Consider the following 25929-nt stretch of genomic DNA (forward strand, 5'->3'; position numbering starts at 1 on the left):
ATTTATTGCCCAAGGGCCTGACCAATGGTGTATTTCAGATGGCTACAATCAAGGGAAATTGAAGAACAATGGTCTTCACAATCTCTAACCGTTTAAGCCATAGTTTTTGTTGGTTCTGCTAAATGTCTGAATGCTTAGGTCTACCCAGACTGCCAAATAGTTCTGGGTCTGTATTTGAGGCACAGAGAGCATAGTATTTATAGGGAGCACTTTGCGTTTTCTTCTCTTGCTAATTTTGGAAAGTCTCTATTTGTATTTTGCCCTCAGACAGTTATTCTTGTTTTATAAGCATTAACTTAGTGATTAGAAAGTACACTGCATATACAAAGTGTCTAACATATTGATGATGAATTGTATTTATTACCAGTTGTGAATGATAAGGAACATATGAATGATAATGAACTTGAGGATCTCAAATGTAATGACCAACATTGCTGATTTCTTTCACAAATGTTAAACCCTTGAAATTATCACTGTAATTAGTAGTGTTATTATTCTTTTAGTTAGGATGCTTTTTGCTTAAAATAAGAGAAAACCCCTATTCGGACTAGGTTACAAATAGGAAGGTATTATCCTTCACATCAAGAATTCCTGAGATTAGGTGGACACCAGTCTTGGTGTGTAAAGGACTCTACTGCTACTCCTCTTACTATTCTCTTGATCATGCTTTTTATCTGTGTTTATTCCTTCGACCTCAGGCTGGCTTTCCTTGGTGACCTCAGAGCTTCTAGGAGCACCGGCAAAAACAGGCTTCCTTTTCATTTACATTCAGAGAGAGGAAGAAAAAAACTTTCCTGATCACTGTGTGTAAATCCTTTTGTTAGTCTAACCAGGCTAGAATCATATGCCTACCCTCCACCCACTACTGGTTAGTAGGTAATTCCATTACCTACTAGTTCATACACATGAACTACCTTAGATTCATGAAGATCAGCCCCGGAATCTGGGAAAGGGATTTGTTTTCATCAGTGTGGCAAAAAAAAAAAAAAAAAAAAAAAAAAAAAAAAAAAGAGAGAGAGAGAGAGAGAGAGAGATAAAAACAAAAATGGGAGATAGAGTCAGAAAAAGACTCCTGGAAATCAGCAGTTTTACTCTGGGGCAGGCTCATAGTAGGTGCTCACTAAACAGTCACACTTTCTCCATTAAAAAAAAAAATTTTATTTACTTGTCAGAGAGAGGGCACAAGCAGGAGGAGTGGCAAGCAGAGGGAGAAGCAGGCTCCCTGCTGAGCAAGGAGCCTGATGTGGGACTTCATCCCAGAACCGCAAGATCATGACCTGAGCTGAAGGCAGACACTTAACTGACTGAGCCACACAGGTATCCCTCACTTTCTCCATTATTTCTTTCTCCTTATTACTCACCAGACAGTGCGTCTAATAGTCTTGTCTTTTCTGAAACTACTCTTGAGGAATCAATATTTATTTTCATTTTATATCAAAAATTACATCATCTCTGATGGCAATTAGTTCATTTGTTCATTTATTCATTCATTCATATATTAGGCCTTTAGCAAATAATGAATAGCTAATATGCACAAAGGAAGAGCTACAAACCTACTTCAAACTATACCATTTAAATACATGTGTAGTTTTCTAATATGATTACATTTCTATGACTGGATTTATTTTTTTCTTTATATAGAATGCATTCTATATCATTCATATTAATGTACTATTGTATCATATTCAAACAAAAAACTATTTTAATTATTGTTCATTTAAATTTTTCAGAATAAATGTAATGTAGGAAAAATAAAGTGGTGTTAGTTTAAATAGATTAGTATTTTAAATGAGGCTTTATTTGTGTGACAAACACATTTTATGAAGTTTACTATCTATCTATCTATCTATCTATCTATCTATTTACCTATCTATTTATTTATTATTTATTGCCAATGAAGGCACTGCATGAGTTCTATGGAAAGTCTGGCAAAATTCTTTAAAACCTCAACTGTAGTAATATGTGATTCTTGGCTCCAGTTTGGAATATAAACCTTCATATCATTCTGAAATGGAAATTGATAAAAAAAGGAGAAGAGAAATATGTCTTATTTTGTTAAGGTACTTCTAATGAATGTCAATGAATTAGTCTTCCTGCTCTCCCTTTCGCTGGGATTTCAGAAAGTCACATTGATTTGGCAGTATTTGATCTCATCATACACAGATATTTTTAAATATCAGCCTCTTTTGATGACTTCTTCATCTGACAGTCTGTAAAACACACTCTTTTTAGGTCTAAATTATATCTGTGAAATAGCTATTGTTATCCAATGTAGAGTGTGTACATTAAGAACATCTCTGGCCAAGTAGTATTCATGAAATAATTTTGGTGACTCTGAAGGTAAGTTAAACCTGGAAAATGGAAAACTTGAAATATACCAAATAATAATACCTCATACCAATTTACCGGTAAGTAGATGTTTTGTGTGTAAACATGAGCAGAGGTTAATGTGGGAGTTTGAGGCACACACACTATGAATCCTTTGTTGTGGGCTCACATCAACAGAGACCCTGGGTCAGGAAAGTAATGAAACACAATGAAAACAATAGTGCTGCTCCCCAACCAGGACCTCTGTATTACCAAACTTCAAAGCTTGTTAGAGATGTTAGAGTATTTGGTCATCCTGCGTCTATATGGTAGGGATCTAACTCCCAATCAGAAACTGAAGAAAAGGGATTAAGTGATTTGTACAGACCTCAGGGAGCCATGCTAAATCCCTGTGATTCTGTAGTTGGAAAATAGTTTTCTTTGCATACTTTCATCGAAAGTGATTTAAGACTTAATTAAAATAATACACATTTTGAAAAACATGAAATTCTAAATGCTGGCTTGAATACTTGGAGCAGAAACTCATTCGATGGTTATTGTTTTAGGTTTTTGATGATCTCTTGGATGCTTCCTCCCTTAAAAATATTCAAGAGTTGAAAAAAAATCGAAGAGTTTAGTCTCATTTACTCAGGGGACTATGCAGTTCATTGGGAAGACTTGAAAAGTCATTTTCACTGTATATACATGCATATATTAAAACTTTAAATGTAAAATGTTATAAAAGATACAACAAATTGTGCTAAGAAACAAAAGGAAAATGTTATGTGTCCAGCAGGTGTGCTTTTTTTCCAGTGATATATCTACTGTGTGTACTTGAACTCTTTGGAAAAGAATTACAATGTGTTAGAATGGTTCCTCAACTTTTCTTTTTTACTGGAATATATAATCTTACAGACCTTCCTTATGATTTTTATAAACATTTTAGAATTCTTAGGAACTGATTTATAAAGAAATTACTTTAGATAAAAAATTATGTCATAATATTAATATAATTATATTTAAGAAGTTTATTTAATATAATATTTAGTAGTATTTATGAGGTAGAGATGAGCTTCAAAATTTCTCCACTTATCAAGAGACCTATGCTGTTTAATTTAATTGAAATATGAAGGAAAAATGAGGTATCAACAAACATAATATGATAAAAATTTAAACTTAGTGATTTAACACATATTAAAAAGTACACTGGAATATAATTGACATATTCTAGCATTCAAAATTGGCAAAAAACTCCTGAAGACATTTTTGAAATTTTTGTTGTAAAGTTTAATTACCAATTGATTCATTATCATACATTAAAAAATTTATAGAGGGGCACCTGGGTGGCTCAGTGGGTTAAGCCTCTGCCTTCAGTTCAGGTCATGATCTCAGGGTCCTGGGATGGAGGCCCGCATCGGGCTCTCTGCTCAGGGGGGAGCCTGCTTCCCCCTCTCTCTCTGCCTGCCTCTCTGCCTACTTGTGATCTCTCTCTCTGTCAAATAAAGAAATACAGTCTTTAAAAAAAAAGTATAAAAATTAAAAAAAAATTTTTTTTTGAGAAAGAATATGAGTGGGGTTGTGGGGTGGCACAGAGGAAAAGGGAGACAGAGAATTGTAAGCCCTGAATGTAGAGCCCATTGCCCGGGGCTCAATCTCAGGACACAGAAAACACTGGTGTCCAAACCAAGAGTTGGCCATTCAACTGACTGAGCCACTCAAGTGCCCCTAAAATTATCATTTCTGTACATTTAAAACACTTAAAAAGAGATTTTGTCTCTTTATTAGAGAGAAAGAGAGAGAGAGAAAAATTGGCAGGGGGAGGAGCATAGATAGAGGGAGAAGCATTCTCCCTGTTGAGCAGAGGGAGTGGGATCTAGGACTCCATCGCAGGACCCCGGGATCATGACCCACGCCCAAGGCTGATGCTTAACCATCTGAGCCACCCAGGTGCCCCTAAAACACTTTCAAAAGCCTTAAAAAGGTTAATATATATGACTCTGGTATTTGCAAGCACTTATCCACAAATAATACATTGTGTATATTTATCATTTTTATTTGTAAGAAATGCAAAGTCCATTTAGATATACTAATCACCACATTTACTCTTTTTAATTCTAGTTCTAAAGTACCAGGGGTAATATGATGTAACAAATTTGATTAGATGAATGCATTACACATATATTGTGGTGATTGTGCAGAATTTTTATTATTTTTATGGTCTTCATTAGTGTTCTATTTTTGCACATGTGTTCTTTACAGCTTTTATATTTATTCAGTAGTCCATTCTGGGTATACATTGAACAATATATGCCATGAATCAAAACAATGAAAACCTGCATAATCATTAAACGGTCCATGGTAACTAAACAAGCATACAGGTGGGCAGTAAATCAAAAGAGAGAGACAGACATAAGCAGGTTTTAACATTTCCCTGCACTAATGCATCACACGTCCTCACTCAATATTTACTGGGTACTCTTAAATTCTCCCCTTTCAAGGTATAATTTAAATATTTTAAAATGTTATTTCAGCTTTTAAGAATATAAATCCCCTTGAACTTGTTTCCAAGTTCGAATGTTTTCCAAATCCTGCACTTAGAGTAGACATCTAGATGTCGGTAAGGCAATTAAATGCACGGATCTTATCTTGGTTATCTAATATCTAGGCTATTTCAAAATAAAAATAAAATAAAATAACAAAGGCAAAAGAATATGCAAGAAAACAAAGACCCAAAAGAGAAAAAGAAGAAAAGGCCAAAAAGTTAAATAAAATGCGCAGCTCATTTTGCAGAAGGCTTCTCTTACCCTCTGTTCTCAGCCAGCCAGCCACCCACATTTCAGAACCTTGAAGTCCGTGTGGTCCCCCTGCAAACACTGGTCCTTTGCCCAGGCCCCTCCAGGCTCTTGCCCATATGACCGAGTTCCTATCAGTATTCCTCCAGCTCTCAGCTGCTGTCTTTAGGGAACTTCCCCTTTCCACCCCCACCCAGGCTAGGCTGCAGCGGCCACACTCCATGCAATGTGCCATGGGCTTTTTGCTCCACAGAAGACACAAGCATTGCTCATTACTAATTTTATTCACTGGCTTATTTATTTATTTAAGAGACTTTATTTATTCATTTGACAAAGACAAAGAGGGAGAGAGCTCAAGCAGGGAGAGTGGCAGACAGAGGGCGAAGGAGAAGCAGGCTCACTGCCAAGCGGGGAGCCCGATCTGGGACTCCATCATCCAGGACCTTGGGATCATGACCTGAGCCGAAGGCAGATGCTTAACCGACTGAGCTACCCAGGTGCCCTATTCATGGATTTGTTTATATCAGCACAATTTTCTACCCTGGATTGTAAATTCTGGGAGGGAAATTAAGCTTTTTATGCTAAAAACTATCTTCTTGGAGCTCAGCATGGTCTCTGGCACATAATAGGTGCTCAATAAATATATGTTGTAGCAGGAGGAAAGGGGAAAAATAAGGAAAGAAAGGAGAAGATAACAAAGGGAAGAAAATCATGAACTATCAAAGAAGGGGGTGATAAGAGAAATGTTGAGTGGATTTATCTGGTTCCGCAAACATGTATTTGATGTCTATTAGGTAAAAGTGCAGGTGGAAATGGGGCTTGGCTAGGGGTGGGCCCACATTTGTGGGCCTAGCAAGAAGTATATGTGGAGGAGTGAATAAGCTGACCACACAAGACACTACACTTGGCATTGCCACTTGGATGTCTCACACGTATCTTGAACCCAGCATAGCTCGTAATGAGCCGATGATCTGATCCCTGGACCCTACTCTCCCATTCCACTTATTTTTCCATTTGTGTGCTTTGTTGTTTTTTTTTTTCTCTCACAGTAAATATCACCACTTCACCCAAGCATAGACTGCGTTTCTTTAAGAAATCTCAAATATAAGGGGTTCCAGGATGGTGCAGTTGGTTAAGCATCCAACTCTTAGTTTTGGCTCAAGTCATGATCTCTTGGTGGTGAGATAAAGTCCCTACAGGGGCTCCATGATCAGGGTGGAGTCTGCTTGAGATTCTCTCCCTCTGCCCCTCTGCCAGCTCATGTTCTTTTTCTCTCAAAAATAAATTAAAAAATGTTAAAAAAAAAAAAAAGAATTCCCAGGACAAGGATAGTGAGAGACATGGCAGTATCTTAATGGAAATATGGGACCAAGGGAATTTTTAGGTGAGCATTATTACCACTTGGAAAAAGCAGTATTTTATACTAGGATTATCGGATAAAGCCAAAAGCAGTAATTGCAGTATCAAGTTCTGAGCTTGGAATGTGGAGCCAGTGATTAGTAGAAGCTGATTCAGGTCAGTGTGTTGGCTATTTGATACAACATTTATTTATTCATTCATCTATTTACCCCTTCAAAAACACTTCTTTAATATCTCTGTCCAAAACCCTAACATAAGATGCTTATCAGGAATACAGTAATAGGTTAGAACCCGGTCTTTGGTCTCAAAAAGTGAGAAAAAGCAGGAGGAGAAATATGAAATAAACACAAATTAAAATGCATCTTGAAATATAAGTCCTATTAAAATATATCAAAAAGAGATTTGATAGTTGCATCATTTATTATTTCAGAAATACAGAGCACTTGCTCTGAGCAGCAATACTATGTCCGTGGTCGGGAGAATTCCAAAGTCTCATTATGGCTGAGTCAGGGTCTCTCTGTTGCTAGAGACCCTGGCTGAGGTGTTGCATCTCTCCACCTGTGGTCCTCTTTATGGAGCTGGGGTGCCCACCGAAAGCACCAAGACCCAAAGCACAAAGGAGGCAGGACGTTGGACAGTATTCTTCCCAGACACCCTACACAATTTTTTTTTTTTTTTTTTTGCCTGGCAGCGGTGAGTTGTCCAGCAAACCTCGTTTCCAAAAATGTCAAATAAACCAAAGGTCTGGTTCTGTGGCTTACAGAGTATCCAGGCAGTAGGAGATGTCAGCCTCCTTTTTCAGAGGCTCTCCAGTCTGTGCTGGCAGTTCCCCTCAGTGCCCTGCTTCCCTCTGGGGAAAGACAATCTCATTTCATGAACCTTGCAACTCCATAAGGCTGATGACCTACATGATGCTTCTCTGTGTCCTAGTTCTTTCCCTAGACCAAGTAGTGGGGGTAGGGCAAGGTAGTGTTATGTGTTTGATTTCTTCACTTAGTAAAGGCTGTGGTGGGGGGCTTGACTGGACCCAGTTATGGGTCCAGCTATGGGTGGTGCTCATTCAGATGTGGGTACTTCATGTTGTATATATTCGTCACTATGATTGTCACTAATCCTGGAGGGATGAGAAAAGTTCTACGCGATGCACTTCACAGAAGTTTTGATCTTAACATCTTAAGAGATTTTTTTTTTTAATCAGGTACATGTGCTATACTTTTAGCAAGTAACTTTTTGTTGTTTCTATTTAACTTTTCATCTAGTTTATCTATTTTTTAAGGATTTATTTGTTTATTTATTTTATTGAGAGAGAGAGAGCATGAGTGGGAAGGGCAGAGGGAGAGAGAGAAAGAATCTCAAGCAGACTCCAAGTTGACCGTGGATCTTGATCTCACGACCTGAGCCAAAATAAAGAGTTGGTTGCTCAATGGACTTCACCACCCAGGTGCGCCTATTTATTATTTATTTTGACAGATGATTTATAATGTGATTCAGTTTTCTGAGATTAATCAATTCTTACATTTCCAAGTTATTTGACATTCAGTTGGATCATGCTTATGTGTTTTTCCAGTGCAGAAGAGGTGACATTTTGAAGGCAGGTGTTCCTTCCATTGGAAAGAGTTGGATGCTATTGACCACTACCTGGCTAAGATGGGTAACAGATCACTTGTGATCCCTGACACATTCTGTGCAACTCCATTCCTTTTCTCTCAGTTTTGGGATACACAATGTAGTATTTGAGAACTGGGGAACTCTTCAAGTCAACTTGTTAGTACATCCATATTACAAATGTGGACATTTGATAGATATTTTCTTGATTTAGGTTTGGCCAAGCATTTACTTTTAATTTGCTATGGTAATTTGTTTATCTTATAAAGGGAATGATTAGATTTTTGAAATACAACTTAGTGGAGATTTTACCTTTTAAATGATTTCAAACAGTTGTAGGAATTGGGAGGCCTGGATTGCTCAGTTGATTAAATGTTGGCCTTTGGCTCAGGTCATGATCCCAAGGGATGGAGTCTTGTATTGGGTGGGGTAGGGGGGCCCTGCTAAGCAGGGAGCCTACTTCTCCCTCTGTCTGCTGCTCCCCCCCGTTTGTGCTCTATCTCTCTGAAAAAGAAATAAAATATTTAAAAAATTATAGGAATTAATACATTTATCCTTAATTTTGCTGTCACATGAGAAATAACCCTTGGGCAACAAAACTTCCAAATATATCAGCTGGACAAATGATCCTAACAGACACAGAACAGAGAAGCTCACAGTTCAAATTAAAATGCACTAATTGCATGGTTTCTTAAATCATTTAAAAACGCACTGGGACCCTGGGTGGCTCAGTGGGTTAAAGCCTCTGCCTTTGGCTCAGGTCATGATCTCAGGGTCCTGGGATCAAGCCCCACGTTGGGCTATCTGCTCAGCAGGGAGCCTGCTTCCCCCTTTGTCTCTGCCTGCCTCTCTGTGTACTTGTGATCTCTCTCTCTGTCCAATAAATAAATAAAATCTTAAAAAAAAAAAAAACAAAAAACACTGCAAGGGGCACCTGGGTGGCTCAGTGGGTTAAAGCCTCTCTGCCTTCGGCTCAGGTCATGATCCCAGGGTCCTGGGATTGAGCCCCACATCAGGCTCTCTGCTCGGTGGATAGTCTGTTTCTCCATTTGACCTCTCCCCTCTCATGCTCTCTCTCTCTCATTCTCTCTTTCAAATCCAATCAATCAATATAAAAAAGAAAGAATATACTGTAATGTTGGGTAAATTATTGAGCTTGCTTTTACTCTGGTATCCTTCTCCCTAACTGTGGTAGTTTATGGTAGTTTATCAGTTGTCTAATTTACTAATGACATTGGCAATTGCTACTAAATAATTTACTTAGTCTAATTTTATTTTATGTTCATTTCAAGGTTTATGACTAGCACTTGCATTTGATTTCGTTTCTGCAGGTATAACATGTACTTAGTGATGCTTGGGTGTTGCAGTGGTTAAACATCTGACTCTTGGTTTTGGCTCAGGTCGTGATCTCAGGGTCATGGGATCGAGTCCCTCATGGAGCACTGTGTTGGGCTCTGCACTCAGTGGGGAGTCTGATTGAGATTCCCTCTCCCTCTGCCTCTCCTGCTCATGTTCTCACCCTCAAAATAAATAAATTAATTAAAAAAATAAACAGTGCTATGTATGTTCACTGATTTTAATGCACCGGAGCAAAAATACATCAGCTCTTCTTATCACATTGGATGTTAACAATTGTTCATATGCTGTCATTTTGTACTAACAAATATTGGGGTGAGTAAACAACTTTTTGATTCACTTACCTATACCATTTAAGTAGAAGAGCTGCATCTTCAAATAATATATTTATCTTTCAGAAAAGCCACAAAAATCAATTAAAACCATTTGAACTATAAGATGGTTTTAATAATGTGACCTTGTTCAAAACAAAGATACCAATATCTATCATTATAATCAGAAAAACAACAGGACAAAAGTCCACTTTTATTTATTTATTTATTTATATGTTTGTTTGATTTTATTTATTTATTTGACAGAGATTACAAGTAGGCAGTGAGGTGGGCAGAGAGAGAGAAGAGGAAGCAGACTCCCTGCTGAGCTGAGAGCCCGAAGTAGGGCTCAGTCCCAGGACTGTGGGATCATGACCAGAGCTGAAGGCAGAGGCTTTAACTCACTGAGCCACCCAGGTGCTCCTAAAATTCCAGTTTTAAATAAAGTTCCAGTAATAACATCAGATTTATAACACATTTGGAATTAACTTAATAAATGGACCAGGAGTTACAAATTTCCACTCATGTATAAAGATAGCAGAAAGAATTCAGAGATATGGCAAGATCTCAGAAAATATACATCACCCCGAAAAAGTTACTTAGAAACATATTTGAGCTAAAATAAAGATAGCCAACAGTTTCAGGAATGAGGGGACCACGATGTGAAAGGACTGTGACAGACACATGAACTCAATTATATCTCAGAATAAGCCTGTGACCATCCAGGATACCAGTCTTCTGGTTCTGTACTGTCAATAGCACAAACTGAGACAAGAACTGCAAGGAAAACTTGAACTTGGCAGATTTGTTGATGGCATTAATGTTAACTGATTTTATATGTATTGCAGAATAGAACAAATGTTTAAATAATGTTGATATCACTGGTAATTAGGGTTCTGGGAGGATATAGAAATATCCTATGACAAGAGCAAAAATCCATGGTATGAGATTTGAATGGGAGGCATAAGGATCAAGTCATTTTTGAAAATTCAGCTCACAGCTCAGTCCACTGAGAGAGCCTAATAACAACACTCTAGAAGCAACAAGCATCTCCAGCATCCATATCTCAGTCTGTAATACCATTCCCTAGTAGAAGGTCCACACCTCCAAGGAAAAATGGCTGATTTCAAGTGTGGAATAGGGAAGTACAAGATGAGCCTAGAACATTTTATTCTAACAAAGAAAGCAAATCTCAATGAGTAATGGGAACATGTCAGAAGGACACAGAAGCTAGCTTGCTGGGGGCTTCCACTGTCCTCATTTGGAATAATTCAAGGATCAAAATGAATAATAGTAGTAAGGGATCATAACACACTCAATAAAAATTAAGCCACGACTTTATCATGATATTAAAAAAACAAGTGAAGAGTCAATGACAGAAAGCTCTTCTTGCAGAAATACCTTAATAAAATGTGGAAAGCAACTAGGAGATTACTTTTTAATCATTAGCAAAATAGTTGATTGAGGCAAAGATTAATGATTGATGATAAAGTTACTAAACAATTACAAAGAAATAAGTGCACCTTTAAATGGGAGAGCGGATAGAAACTGTATTAACCAAGTGATCAAATTTAGCAGCATCACTATCAAACAGATGGATTTATATGCCTCCTGATGGGATGCTCTTATTATTGACAAAAATGTGTAATCTCAGTCTAACCATGAGGAAATGATCAGACAAATCCAGATTGTAGGATACTTTACAAGACAACTGCTCTGGACCTTTCAAAAATATTAATGCTAAGAAAGGTGAAACAGAGGGAGGAACTCTGTTCAGCTTAGATTCTTTAGAGATACACACTGAATTATTTAGGGGTGAAGTGTCATGATAACTCGAAGTTACTTTCAAATGGCTTGGCAACTATCTGTCCACCTACCTACTTAATTACCATGAGAATGATCAAATGAACCACAATTGGTGAATCTAGATAAAGAGTATATGGATTTTTCATTGTCCCATTCTTTCAGTTTTTCTTTAGGTTGGGTTTTTGTCAAAATAAATATTGAGGTGGAGGGGAAAGATATATTATTTTCCTTTTTTTTTTTTAAATAGCGAGGTTTTTTGAATTTTTTTTTTTTTTAGTTTTTTATAAACATATAATGTATTATTAGCCCCAGGGGTACAGGTCTGTGAATCGCCAGGTTTACACACTTCACAGCACGCACCATAGCACATACCCTCCCCAATGTCCATAACCCCATCACTCTCTCCCTACCCTCTCCCCCTGACAACCCTCAGTTTGTTTTGTGAGATTAAGAGTCTCTTATGGTTTGTCTCCCTCCCAATGCCATCTTGTTTCATTTATTCTTTTCCTACCCCCCTAACCTCGCATGTTGCATCTCCACTTCCTCATATCAGGGAGATCATATGATAGTTGTCTTTCTCTGATTGACTTATTTCGCTAAGCATAATACCCTCTAGTTCCATCCACTTTGTTGCAAATGGCAAGATTTAATTTCTTTTGATGGCTGCATAGTATTCCATTGTGTGTATATACCACCTCTTTATCCATTCATCTGTTGATGGACATCTAGGTTCTTTCCATAGTTTATTGTGGATATTGCTGCTATAAACATTTGGGTGCACATGCCCTTTTGGATCACTACATTTGTATCTTTAGGGTAAACACCCAGTATTGTGATTGCTGGGTCATAGGGTAGCTCTATTTTCAACTTTTTTGAGGAACCTCCATGCTGTTTTCTAGAGTGGCTGCACCAGCTTACATTCCCAACAACAGTATAGGAGGGTTCCCCTTTCTCCACATCCTCACCAGCCTCTGTCATTTCCTGACTTGTTAATTTTAGCCATTCTGACTAGTGTGAGGTGGTATCTCATTGAGGTTTTGATTTGTATTTCCCTGATGCCGAGTGATGTGGAGCATTTTTTCATGTGTCTATTGGCCATCTGGATGTCTTCTTTACTGAAATGTCTGTTCATGTCCTCTGCCCATTTCTTGATTGGATTATTTGTTCTTTGGGTGTTGAGTTTGATAAGCTCTCTATACATTTTGGATACTAGCCCTTTATCTGATATGTCATTTACAAATATCTTCTCCCATTCTGTCAGTTGTCTTTTGGTTTTGTTAACTGTTTCCTTTGCTGTGCAAAAGCTTTTGATCTTGATGAGGTCCCAATAGTTCATGTTTGCTCTTGCTTCCCTTGCCTTTGGCAATGTTTCTAGGAAGAAGTTGCTGCAGTTGAAGTCGAAGAGGTTGCTGCCTGTGTTCTCTTCAAGGATTTTGATGGATTCCTTTCTCACATTGAGGTCCTTCATCCATTTTGAGTCTATTTTCGTATAGTATAGTCTATTTTCGTATGGTATAAGGAAATGGTCCATTTTCATTTTCCTGCATGTGGCTTTCCAATTTGTTGAAGAGGCTGTCTTTTTTCCATTGGACATTTATTCCTGCTTTGTCGAAGATTAGCTGACCATAGAGTTGAGGGTCCATTTCTGGGCTCTCTATTCTGTTCCATTGGTCTATGTGTCTGTTTTTGTGTCAGTACCATACTATCTTGATGATGACAGCTTTGTAATAGAGCTTGAAGTCTGGAATTGTGATGCCACCAACTTTGGATTTCTTTTTCAATACTCCTCTGGCTATTTGAGGTCTTTTCTGGTTCCATATAAATTTTAGGATTATTTCTTCCATTTCTTTGAAAAAAAAAAAAAGGATGGTATTTTGATAGGGATTGCATTAAATGTGTAGATTGCTTTAGGTAGCATAGACTTTAACAATATTTGTTCTCCCAGTCCATGAGCATGGAACATTTTTCCATTTCTTTGTGTCTTCCTCAATTTCTTTCATGAGTACTTTGAAAGATATATTCTTTATTAAAAAAGAATAACTCTAGGGAGAGGGTGGTTGGGTTATGGACATCGGGGAGGGTATGTGCTATGGTGAGTGCTGTGAAGTGTGTAAACCTGGCAATTCACAAACCTGTACCCCTGGGGCTAATAATACATTATATGTTAATAAAAAAATAAAAAAATTTAAAAAAAAGAAAAGAATAACTCATAGTCGGTGGTTAAAAAAAAAAACACAAAAACTAGACTCTGAAATAATTCCTGTATTTAAATCTTGGCCTAATTTTAAATTTACTACCCTTGTGACTCTAGCTAAATTACGAAGGCAGTAACTCCTTACTAAGTGAGTAATATAAGGCAGATGTAATCAAATGGCGCATTTTTTGTCTTTCTCTTACATCCCTGCCAGTGCTGAGAAAATAGAAAATACCAGATAATTGCTGCCTTATTGATTCTCACTATGGGCAATACAGGATTTTGGAGGCAAGGGCAAAATTGGCTGGACACCTTGGAGATTCTGATTTGTTAACAGCCTTTTCCTTTGTTATTGTGCAGAGGAGTAAATGAAAATAAACACCAATGTCAAGAAGTTTTGGCTTCCAATTTAATCATCAATCTCTTATTTTCAAAATCTATATTCCTTAGGTTTTAGCACAAAGGTATTAATTGCAGTAGCCGAGATGGGCAGATGCATTAACTGAAGGGAAGGAGTGAAGAGCTAAATCACAAGAAGAGTAAAGACAGGATTGGGGCGTTGAAAGGCTGGCTCTGGGGACATGACTGCTGCTGCTGTTAGTTTCATCTCCTCTCCACCCCCTCCCCGCACCATGGGACGGGGAACATGATCATGAAAAACAACTGAGTTTCTCATTGTGTCGTTTCCACAGGACAAAGGCCAACTCCCTACACTGGATTCAGTTGGAAAGGCCCGAAGAAGGAATCTGACTGGTCCTTTTGAGTCAGGTGCCCACCTCTGGACCAATCAGCTGTGGTCCTGTGTTTGAGGGGTGGGTGACAGAGGCCTAAAAAATCACTACTGCTCTTTCTTGGGCCCACGAGGTTGGAGCTGGGGAAGGAGCGGTTCTAGAAGTTGAGTGCTGGCCAGACAGTGGTGTTGTTGTTCACAATACGAAAATCTCAAGTTGTAAGTTCATTCTAACTGTGATCATTAAGAAGTACAGGATAAAACTGCAATTTTTATAAAATCGATACTTCATTCATGCATCTTTTTTCAGGAAAGTGAAAATCTTGGGCATCTGAAGAACTCATTGACTTTCTAGAGAAAAATGTAAAAACCTAGGAACCCAAGTTAACATAAAAAAAAGGAACCAAAATAATTATTTGTTTTTCATAAGCAAGATACTGTATAGATACTTCTAGGGTGGAGTGAAGGTAGCCTGGGTTTGAACATTATGCATCTGGGTTTGAAAATTTATCATGAAAGTACACAGTGACATCATTATGCCTGAGAAAACCACAAGTCACACATAGCAAAGAGGTGAAGAGAGGTTACACTGAAGACTTACTGCTTCGCACCGTTGCTTTAAAGACTAGCTAAGTCAAGTCCACAGCCACAATGTTTGTTTTTGGACTGTACTCGAGTCCTATCACTGAATCTTTTTAACTCCTATATATGTGGAATTTTCCCACAAAGTTCTGGGAATTCTTTCCGTATTATTAGCATTCTTAACCAGCGAATGCATTCACAACAAATAAGGGAAAAGCGAGCTTCCCTGTGAAGTTTTTCCATACTTTAAAATGTTTAGCATCCCCCACCCCTGGCATCCCCCTGACAATAGCAAGAAACAAAACCATGCGTCATAATGTGCCAAAGGGCAGATACTGCTTTCAAAAAGTAGTTAAGGCTCATTATCCAATTACGAGGAAGTAGAACTCTGGGTAGCGAAAGGAGCCCAATTTGCTCCAAGCAGATGAGGTTGAGCATAAGATCTAGTTGGCATGGTGTGCTTCCGTTTGTCCAAAAACAGAGTATCAGGCCAGGCGCTTGGGTGCACTTGTGTGACTTTTGCGCTGTTTTAAACAACTCTCAGTGAATTCAATGTTATTATCTCCAGATCGGTTCACAGTGAGATAATAAGGGGGTAAAAAATTGAGGGCGGGGTGGTGGAAATTGCCCAAAAGGCTTATATCAGGAAGCCACTTTCATTAAATGATTAATGGTTTTGGATTATTAAATATTCTACGTGATGGATATCGACACTGGAGCGGAGGCCAAGAAGTCAGAGCCAAAGCATTTCTGCCTAGAGGTGACACTCACATTGCTCTGCAGAGAAGAAACTGGGAGAATTCAGTGCACTTTGGACCCTATGATCTTGGATCTACACCAGAAATAGGGCAATCTTATATATTCTTGTAGAAATCAGAATTTAAAAACCATATTGCTTTTTTTGCTAAAAATGACCAGGGCAGAAGAAAATGAGGAAATTGATCACTCTCTACCTTAGATTAATAGGTGTGTGAAAACATCCAAATATCTGAATCACAGTAGACATATCATATGAATTAGACACTAGCTATCTATATGTATATGTATATCTATATCATCTATCTATCTATCTCGATTAGGTTCAATATATATATTAAGCTCAATATATATATTAGGCTCAATAATAAGTATTTTTACAACTCACGTATAAATCCTAGTGGAATCCCTAACAATCTGGTGTTGTATAGAAAATTTACTAGCCAGTCTGAGCCAAGATTGAACCCCAAGGGACTGAAGCGCTAGGGATAGCTAGCTCTGAAGGACTGTGAGTGCTGGATCTGTACCTGATGTTTGTGACTTGGTGTTTATGTTCAAGCTGGCCACAGAATTCTGTTTGTTTTATTTATTTCCCTCAGCTAAATGGTGAGACCAACTTCTGACATATGGAAACATTTCCATACCGCAAGAGAGAAAGAAGCTAATGTCATATGGAACATGCAATTCCAAGGGAGAGTACTAGATAATATTTCATAGAGCAAAAGTAATGGTCAATGGAGTTTTTTCTCTTTTCTTCTCAAATCCACTTCCTTGGGGGGAAGAACTGCTTTCTGAATTCATTTGACACAGTAGAGTACTTTTAAAAATATTATTTTTCTTGATGGTCTTGGTTTGCTTCTCATATTCTAGAAAATGTTAAGAAAGAAGTGTTGGATTCCATGAAGTTCAATGGCATGAGCTTTTGTTTATTTGCTTTTTTAAAAATGGGAATAAAAGTAGTAAGTTTTACACTGCCTGATGAACTTTATTTTAAAATTTAATATACATATTAAATGAGTTTGGTGAGCAAACTCATTTCTATATAATATAGGTAATATTCATAAGGTAGCAAAGTTTTATTTAGATCTTGAAAACATGCTTCACTATTTCATGATCTTAATATTCCCAAATTAGGTTTCTTTCTCTCTCTCTCTTTTTTACTTCCCCCTTTGAGGAAAAGAACAAAAATATGGAAAACGATTTTTCCTCTCATGGCTTCAAAATTTCCAGAAATGTTTAATCTCTTCTTAAGATGTCACTGATGTTGGTTGAAATTATCTATAGGACTTGAAATGTTCTTATACTAATAAAAACTTGGCAAACTGGTGGTTGTGAGAGTCTGGATGAAAGAATATATTCACTTGTGTGAACACACTGTGCCCATTTTACCATTGTTCCAGTTATTTAATTTTTAAACACCACATTCCAAATTTCTTTCTTTCCCAGCACTCAGTTTTGGCAGATAGCCACTGAAGGTAGCATCACTGAGAGGACCCCCCCCCTTACTTGTACAATCTTCATTTGAAACTTGTGTTCCAACAGTCTTTAGCAACTACGTTGCACAGCACTGAAAACCATTCTTCTCCTGAAAGGCTTTGGCTCTCATATCTCTAATGGGGGAAATAAAAGCTTCATCCTGTTTTTAATTAGTGTTTGGCCATAGAGTACACAACCCTAAGAATGTTTATTTTATCGTATTGGATAAAATTTGTGCCACATTTGTGAATGCAAGCAGAGTGGTGTGTTTTAGTAGGTATGGCAGAAATAAAATACAACTTCTTCAGTCTATTTTAGTGAAATGCAGATAGAGAAAGAGAACCTAAGAGTCAGTACAGACTAAAAAAAAAAAAAAGAAAAAGAAAAAAAAGTCAGGTGGACCACATATGGAGCTATAGTTGGAATAAAAAAGGGTATAATATTTTGCATTAATCCTCCAACTTTCCACTGTGAAATATTCAATAGGGTGATTTCTTAAGATTTGTGGCTAATCGGTCCAATCTAACAGACTACGTGCTACATAATTTTGAAATAAAAGTCTTGCCAGAAAGAAAGATATAATCAGCCCCGAGCCATAGGATACCATTTTCAGTAATAAAGAGAAAATAATCTGTGGAGCAACCGGTTGGTTGAAACAAGGAAACAGGGAGGGAATAATTATCAGTTCGTAATCGCCGTGACCATTACCCTGGTCTATAGTCTCCTCTTGAGCGAGGCTTCTGCACCTGGCACTTGTGTGTGCTTGCAGCTGAGAGAGGACACAGAGGGCCAGACCATAATGGCCTGCTTCCCGGCCCTCAGAGCAGGTCGCCTCTCAATGGCTGCAGGTGTCTGCGAAGAATGATCACTCTTGGGTACCCTCCTGTAGTCGTAATCCCAGAGTCCTTGTTGCAGCCAGCAGCTTGAGCTCTTTCACAAAAAAGCCTGGGCCTGCATTAAGGGTCTTGGGAACCCTTTGATAGGCCGGGCCTTAGATGTTCTAAGCAGATTGTGAAAATAATTTACAACAAAGGGCCAGGTTAATTTAAAAATAGTTCTCCCCGCTTCAAACATTAAATCCATGTTAGGCTGCTTCTGATGAGTTTCTGTACGTTGATAAACTTGTCTGATGTAGCTTCTGAATTTTAAGCACGTGTGCACAAGCCGGATTGTAACTGGTCCTTATGAAGCTATTAAAAGGGAACACTGGAAGGGGCTTAAAATCAGGTGCATTCAATAAAACTCTATTTGCATTGGCGCAGAGGCGGTTGCATATGTGGTCTCGCTGAGCCAGTGCTGGAAGTTTATCACCTGTATTACCTATTCTTAAATGTTGTTTTGCTTCAGTAAAAGTACCGTTTGTCATTTCTATCAACTATCAGAGTATATTCATAGTTGAACTAACTTGATGTTAAGAGGCAAGTAATACACCCATTAGATTTACTGTATTTTAATAGTGATTTATGCGTGTTGATTAACCATGACTTTCAGGAGAAGGAGAAGGAGTTCAAAGAGGGCTCCTTAGGGCAGAATAAGTGCTCCATTTAAACTAATAGATTAAACATGTTTGTTACCATTATCAATATTGTCCAACTGAGATAAGAAACCATCGTCAATAAAGAAGGCAGTTAACATACCCTTTTAAAGGCCAAATTACTGTTCTCCCTTTACGATTCTAACCGAAAGGAAATATTTTCTTCATTGTTCATGGAATGTTTTTGAAATTTGGCTTACACTGGAATCGTTGAGACTTTATTGTATGCCCTCTATGCAATCTGTCTTCCTCTGGAAAGACACTTGTCCTCTCTGGAATTTGTTAACACTATTTGGATTGGCCAGAAGGAGTTGCCAAGAGGCAAAGTAGCTGTCAGGGTTCAACAGTGCACACACTCCATCCCTTCGATCAACAAAACAGTGTATAGTATGAACTGTGTTCTCGGCATAGCTCAGATAATTTTTATGCAATATAGTATGAATTCTGCCTAGAGGATGACACACTTCCTGGAGAGACTAGTTATCTAAAGTCATTACTTCCTAACCAAATCATATATCTGAAACCCACTGGATGTTAATTCTGTACAATAAATGTTTTTTGTTTTTTTTTTTTTTTTTGCCATCAGCCTCCCTCCTAATGCATTTTTTTGAGATACAGGGACTATGATGTTTTCTCCTGGTATCCTCGTCACTGTTCCGGAGCAATACGTTCCCAGACACTCAGATCTCATGTCCATTTCTGAAATAATGAAATTAAACTCGATCTCAAAATTGTGTTCATTATTTGGAGAAGATTGTTATGAGGTTTTAATTAGAAGTTATATGCACTGAGAGATTTATGGCTGTAAATTTCCCCATACACATGGTTTTCATTATAATGGCAGTGAACCAATAACTTTTACGTGATTCCCATTGGCCATTCCTCCCCCACCCCCTGTAAAATTGAAATCATATTAGAGGTCACCCAGGTTTTTGAAAGAAAAGTGGACATTTATGAATTTTCTCAAAACAGGAATCCTTCTGTTTAAGAAATAAGCCAGAAATACCATAGAAAGAGATTAGCTAAATTATTCTTTGTCATGTAAGTGTGGGAAAATAAAAACTATCTGAAACAAGGGCTTATTCAAACTAATCTTTTTTTTTTTTTTGGAAATGAATATTTTCTATGAAGAATATCTTAATCAATTCAGGGTTGGGATGGGGTGTTTACAGACTAATTTGCCAACCATTTTCCATCACATTATGTATTGTTACATCAGAGATCTGTACAAAACCACAGCCATCGCCCTCTATGAAACACACACACATGTATGCACTCACACTCCGGTTGGATCCTGGCATTATAATGTGGCCTATGTTATGAAATAACCCTTGTTTTCCCTTGGTGAAAATTATGAATATTATGTATGGTTAAGTAATCTTCATATGAGAAGCTGTAATTCTGAAATATCCCTCAGTTCCCTAGGGTGGTCACCTGAATCCATCATCTTTAACAATAGAACTAGGAGATGAGTAGAAATGACACTTGATCTTTCTTGAGCAGAAGGACCCTTTTCACATGGAAAGTATTTTCTGTATTCCTCTATCATAGTTATTATGCTTCCATTAACCATTGCTTGAAAAAATAAATTTTGCTAAAACTAATAGGAATGAATTTTCAGTAGCACTTTAATAGTTATAATAGTATCTATATACATGTGATGGGTAATAGAAAAGCTGTGTGCTGGATTTCATTTATTCAGTCTAAAAATATGATGGATCTATACAGATTCAGGAACTCCCTTAACTTGGCCCTGTCAAGAGTCAGTGAACACAAATTTGAAACCATTGTTTAAAAATTATATTTAAATAGACATGGCCCATTTTACAACAAAAACAACAACAATATTTCTTTCAGGGCTCTGGGAACATGTCTGTAAACCTCTGGACTTCTACAGGAGAAATAGCATTAAATTAAAATCAACTGAAGAAATTAAGATGAACTGTATGAAAATTTCTCTAAATTTTGCATCAACACTGCGGAAGAATTTTATTTGTGAAATTGTCATGATGCTGAAAACACAATATTTAAAATGTTGATAAACATTTTGTCAGGTTAAAAAAATTCAGATGGAAGACTAATCACAGAGCATGACAATAATTTTGGCTTTGGAAATGGATTTTGACCTTAGAAATTTCTCCCATTATAAACAAGAATATGCTGGGACAGCCTGTGGGAATTTAAGACCTTCTGAATGAGAAAGGAAGAGATCAAAATATTATTATACATTGAGTCCTGCAGTGTGCTGGGCAATGTGATAGTTGATGTATGTGTCCTAATGACCCCCAAAGTCATTCTCTAATGTGGTGGTATTTGTGCCCTAAATGTAGCCAGAAAGGTCAGTGAGATGGGATCTGCTGCAGAGGCAACATACTGGACAAATAAACTCTTGGGAGGTTCCCCATCTGAACCAAGTGGTAACCGGGAAGCTTTGGCTTAGACATTGACTTAGAACTGATTTAGAATAATAGGCAAAGAGTCTTAGCATCTCCGAAGGACGGACTAGCTTTAGTAACCACACAGCTATTGTGTTTCAGACAAAAACACATAACACAGAGAGCACTGGGCTAAGGGAAAGACTTTCTGAAGACGGAAGTCAAACAGACTTCTAGGAGAAGTGGAAGAGCAGCTGCAAGTCCTCTGAAGACCAGAAAAAGTCTTTCACGTTGCCATAGGAAAAGACCAGGAGTCCTGGGGAGGGACTGAAAATGCACATTTAACACATATTAGGAACCCAATAACATCTTTTAGATGAATCATTGTTCTAGTAACTATTGCTACATTATAAACGCTCTTAAGACTTAGTAGCATAAAACAATCATTTTATTATGTTCATGGATTATGAGGATTAGGATTTGCATAGGCCACAGTGGGAATGGCTTGTCAAAGTCTGGATGACTCCAACAGTAGAGCCTGTAATCAGCTGGTAGTGGCTTCATTTAAATATCTAGAAATGACCGTCTACTTGGTGACTTCACTTGGGGCTGTCCACTAGAACATTCTCCCTGGCCTCTAGATGGGACCACTGTAGACAGTCTCATCCATAGTATGGCTTCCAAGAGCAAGCCACACCCAGGAGACCCCAGCAGAAGCTTTATTGCCTTTGTGACCCAGCCCCAGAAGGTGCACATGACATCCCTTCCACCATAATCACAGATTCAAGGGAGAGGGAACATAGACTCCCCCTGGGAGAAGAATCAGAATCATGTCATTAAGAAAAGCACACAGACTGGTAAGTACTGTTGCAGCCATTGTTGTAAACTCATCTGCCATATGGTACTAGGTCCAGGTGCTAGGGAGGTGTGAGACAGGAATCTCTAAACTCGGTTTGGAGCAGTCCAAGCACAGGGTTAAAAAAAAAAAAAGTCTCTGGAGTGAAGAAGAAAAAAAGTAACTTCTTTACCCAGGTGATCATTGCCAGTCTTAAAGTCGAGGATGAGTTTCAGCTGCTCAGCCTCAAATCCAGGATCAAGAAGACAAAAGTCTCTGGGGAGCCTGCCTGGCTCAGTCTGTGGAGCATGTGACTCTAGTTCTTGGAGTTGTGAGTTTGAGCCCCACGTTTGGTGAAGAGATTCTTTAAAAAAAAAAAAAAAATCTTTAAAAAGAAAGAAGTTTCTGGCTGAGAAGAGTTACTGGGTATTGGCTAACAAGTGAAGTTTTAGTAATTAGGGAATGGGGACCATGACGGAGCAAAAGTCATTTCTCTTCTTTGTTATGAGGATAAGAGGCACTCATCTTTTAAAGGCTAGTGTGTCTAATTTGGGTAATGGCAGGGAAATGGGAGGATGAAGAGACTGTTACACTCAATCATTAATCAATCCAGCAAACATTCAAGTGCAACTATGTGGCAGTTTAGGGATTGCAGAAAAAGTGTAACTGGTGGCTAAACTGAGAGCTGGAGAAAAGCAGCTGAATCAGGGAGAAGAGTGGATGGAAAGAGAGCCAAGCCTCGCATAAGGGAAGAACTTTGGGCTTCAACTAGCACGAGACCCATCACCCACCTTATTTATAATCTGGCCAAATTTATAATCTGATCAGTGCAGGCCCACAGAAGAGCAAATATTGGCTACAACCCACTTAGTTAAACTCTTTGTGCTGGAACTCAAATTAGTTTCACTGCACACATTTTTAGTTAAGGATTGTGATTCATATTAGTATGCCCTTTTATGGCCCTTTGTCCCTCACTCTTTCTTCTGTGTTTTAAAATATCTGTGAACTGTTTTACTCAAATACCTCAACACTTTTTATTCTTTGCATGTCTTTTCACATATTCTTTTTACATATTCTTAGATATTTTATTGTTGGTCTGAACATCACAGTACGGAAACATGCCTCCAATGCTCAGATTTTTCCCTTGGCTGATTATCCAATAAATGAGTGATCTAAACATTTTGTTTTTCCTCCTGACAGCTGTCTTTCTTTCAGTTCTTTTACTACTTATTAGTGCACTGTGGAAGGAGGCGTGTAGAAACAAAAATGAAACTCAAAACACTGTGCCGCTTATTAATGACCATTTCCACTCAAAGGAAGGAAGGGGGACATTTTAAGTACTATTTGAAATGATGTTGCCCCATTTACCTTTGGACTTCAGTTATCCATGTTCCCTTGTTCTAGTTCTTGACAAAGATAGGATTATTTGGGGGCACTTGGGTGGCTCAGTTTGTTAGGAGGCTGCTTTAGGCTCAGGTTGTGATCCCTGTGTCCTGGGATGGAGCCCCGTCTCCACTCCCTGCTCAGCCCTGGAGTCTGCTACTCCCCTCTCCAGTGACCCCCTCTCCCCATCCCCCACTTCCCCCTCTCTGCCTTCTGCTCTCTCTCACACTCTCTCAAATACATAAATAAAATCTTTAGAAAAAGAGGATTATTTTGTAATAGATAGACATTTGTAAATCATATCTTATCCATATGGTTTCTCATTTCATCCCTTCCAACCTTCTTCCAGACTCTCTTCAACTAGGACTTTGGATGTCACAGAAGTTTGTCCATCAACTGCTCAAATGCTTTTGTTAAGTTAAAAGAAAGGTGGCAACTCTATTTCTACCCTTTCTTCTACTTTCTTTTAGCTGACACTGTGTGGCACTGACTCGTGTTTCCTTGGCAGCTTCTATCCTGTAGGTGGTAATGGTGTGGTTCTCAAGTTTTTCTATCTTGCTAGTGGCTTCTGGGTCATACAGGGCAGTTTTTCCTCCCCGCCCCCCGAAGATTTTCTTTCTTTATTTGACACAGAGAGAGACACAGTGAGAGAACACAGCAGGGGGAGTGGAAGAGGGAGAAGCAGGCTTCCTGCTGAGCAGGGAGCCAGATGCAGGGCTCCATCCCAGGATCCTGGGATCATGACCTAAGCCCAAGGCAGATGCTTAATGACTGAGCCACCCAGGCACCCCGAAACTGCTTTTCCTTTTGTTATGTGATTTTAATGAATGCGTATCTACGTAGACCCATGTTTCTTTGGCCTTTCCAACAATTCCATAAGCTATTTAATAAACAGAAATCAGTCTTTCAATAAATCTTTAATAAACTAGCTAGATTCTATTCTCTGAAACAGATATTTGACTGAGAAGTTCAGAAACTTGGCTGGCCAGGATAGGGAAATTAGTGTCTTACAGTGTCCTGGATATACAATAATATTAACAACTTATTAGCTGGCATTCAGAAAACTGGTGCTAGTTTTCTAGAAAATATCAACCTACACATTAACCTTTAGAATCAGTGATGGAGTTGACTCCAAGGACCTGTTCCACTCCAAAGTAAAAGAAACCTGATTTATTTTCACATAAAAATTTGACCCATATTTCTTGGCCTCTCTTGAAGCAAGGCATGGATAAGTGACTAAGTCTCATACAATGAGATGTAAATGGAAGTTATTTTATGGATCCTAATCACATCCCATGCTTTATTTATTTCATAACTGAGTTTGTACTTTTTGACAAATGTACTTTCATCCATTTTCCCCATCTCCACTCCCACTCCCCTCAACCACCATCTTGTTTTCTGTATCTATGAGCTTTTGTTTTGTTTTGTTTTGTTTTGTTTTGTTTTGTTTAACTGTGCTTTAGATTGCACATAAAAGTGAGATCAGACCATATTTGTCTTATTCTGTCTGATTTATTTCACTTAATAAAATGTCTTCCATGTCCATTCATATTGTGGCAAAGAGCAAAATTTCACTTTTTTTAAAAAAAGATTTCATTCTTTTTTATGGCTGAATAATATTCCATTCCACAAACGAAGGATTGAATAATTAAATAAATATTATATATGTATGCAATTTCTTAATCTATACTTTTTAAAAATCCATTCATCCATTGACGAACATTTAAGTTGTTTCCATATCTTGGCTCTCATAAATAGCGATGAACGTGGGGGTGCAGATATCTTTTTGAGTTTTAGTGTTTTCATTTTCCTTAAATACCCAGAAGTGGAATTACTGAATCAAATGGTAGTTCTATTTTTAATTCTTTGAGGAACTGCCATACTGTTTTTCATGATGGCTATATCAGTGTACATTCCGACCCAGAGTACACAAGGGTTTTTTTCTCCATATCCTCACCAACACTTATTATTTCTTGTCAGAAGATTTGTTTTCATTATTTTGATGATTCATGATATTTTTCTAAGAAAAAAAATAGTAGGAGGAGAGGTTTAATGGGAAGAAGATCCGTTTGCTTTGGGAGAGCCCTGTTAAAAAAATGAAAAGTGAAGTTTCAATGAAATGAAGCCAGTGCAGGCACAGACCACAATGGCCAGAAGGCTCCGTACAGATTACAACGTGCAGTCGGAAGCAGCTCTGGGTTTAGGGGGCACAGATGTGCTACTCTTCACAATTTTGCTCTAAAATGAAGCACTCATAATAAATAACCTTTTGAGCTATTAATTTTCCAAACACTGTTCTTATTTCAGGCATGTCTTAATGTTGCTTCAAGGTTTAGAAAACAGTCTTGGTTTTTATCAAGACCTGTGGAAATCCAAGCAAGTATGTAAATTTCCATAACAAATAAAACATCCTCCCCATACATGGCCCATTTGAAGGCTTCATTGGAAGATAAGACTTTGTGTGCACTAATCCATGTTTGATTTTAGCTTATCATTAAAGTGAACATCAAGGCCAAATGTATAGTATT

This window comes from Mustela putorius, unplaced genomic scaffold, assembly GCF_011764305.1.
Source record: "Mustela putorius furo isolate JIRA1106 unplaced genomic scaffold, ASM1176430v1.1 tig00003846_pilon_pilon_pilon, whole genome shotgun sequence".
NCBI classification, from domain to species: Eukaryota; Metazoa; Chordata; class Mammalia; order Carnivora; family Mustelidae; genus Mustela; species Mustela putorius.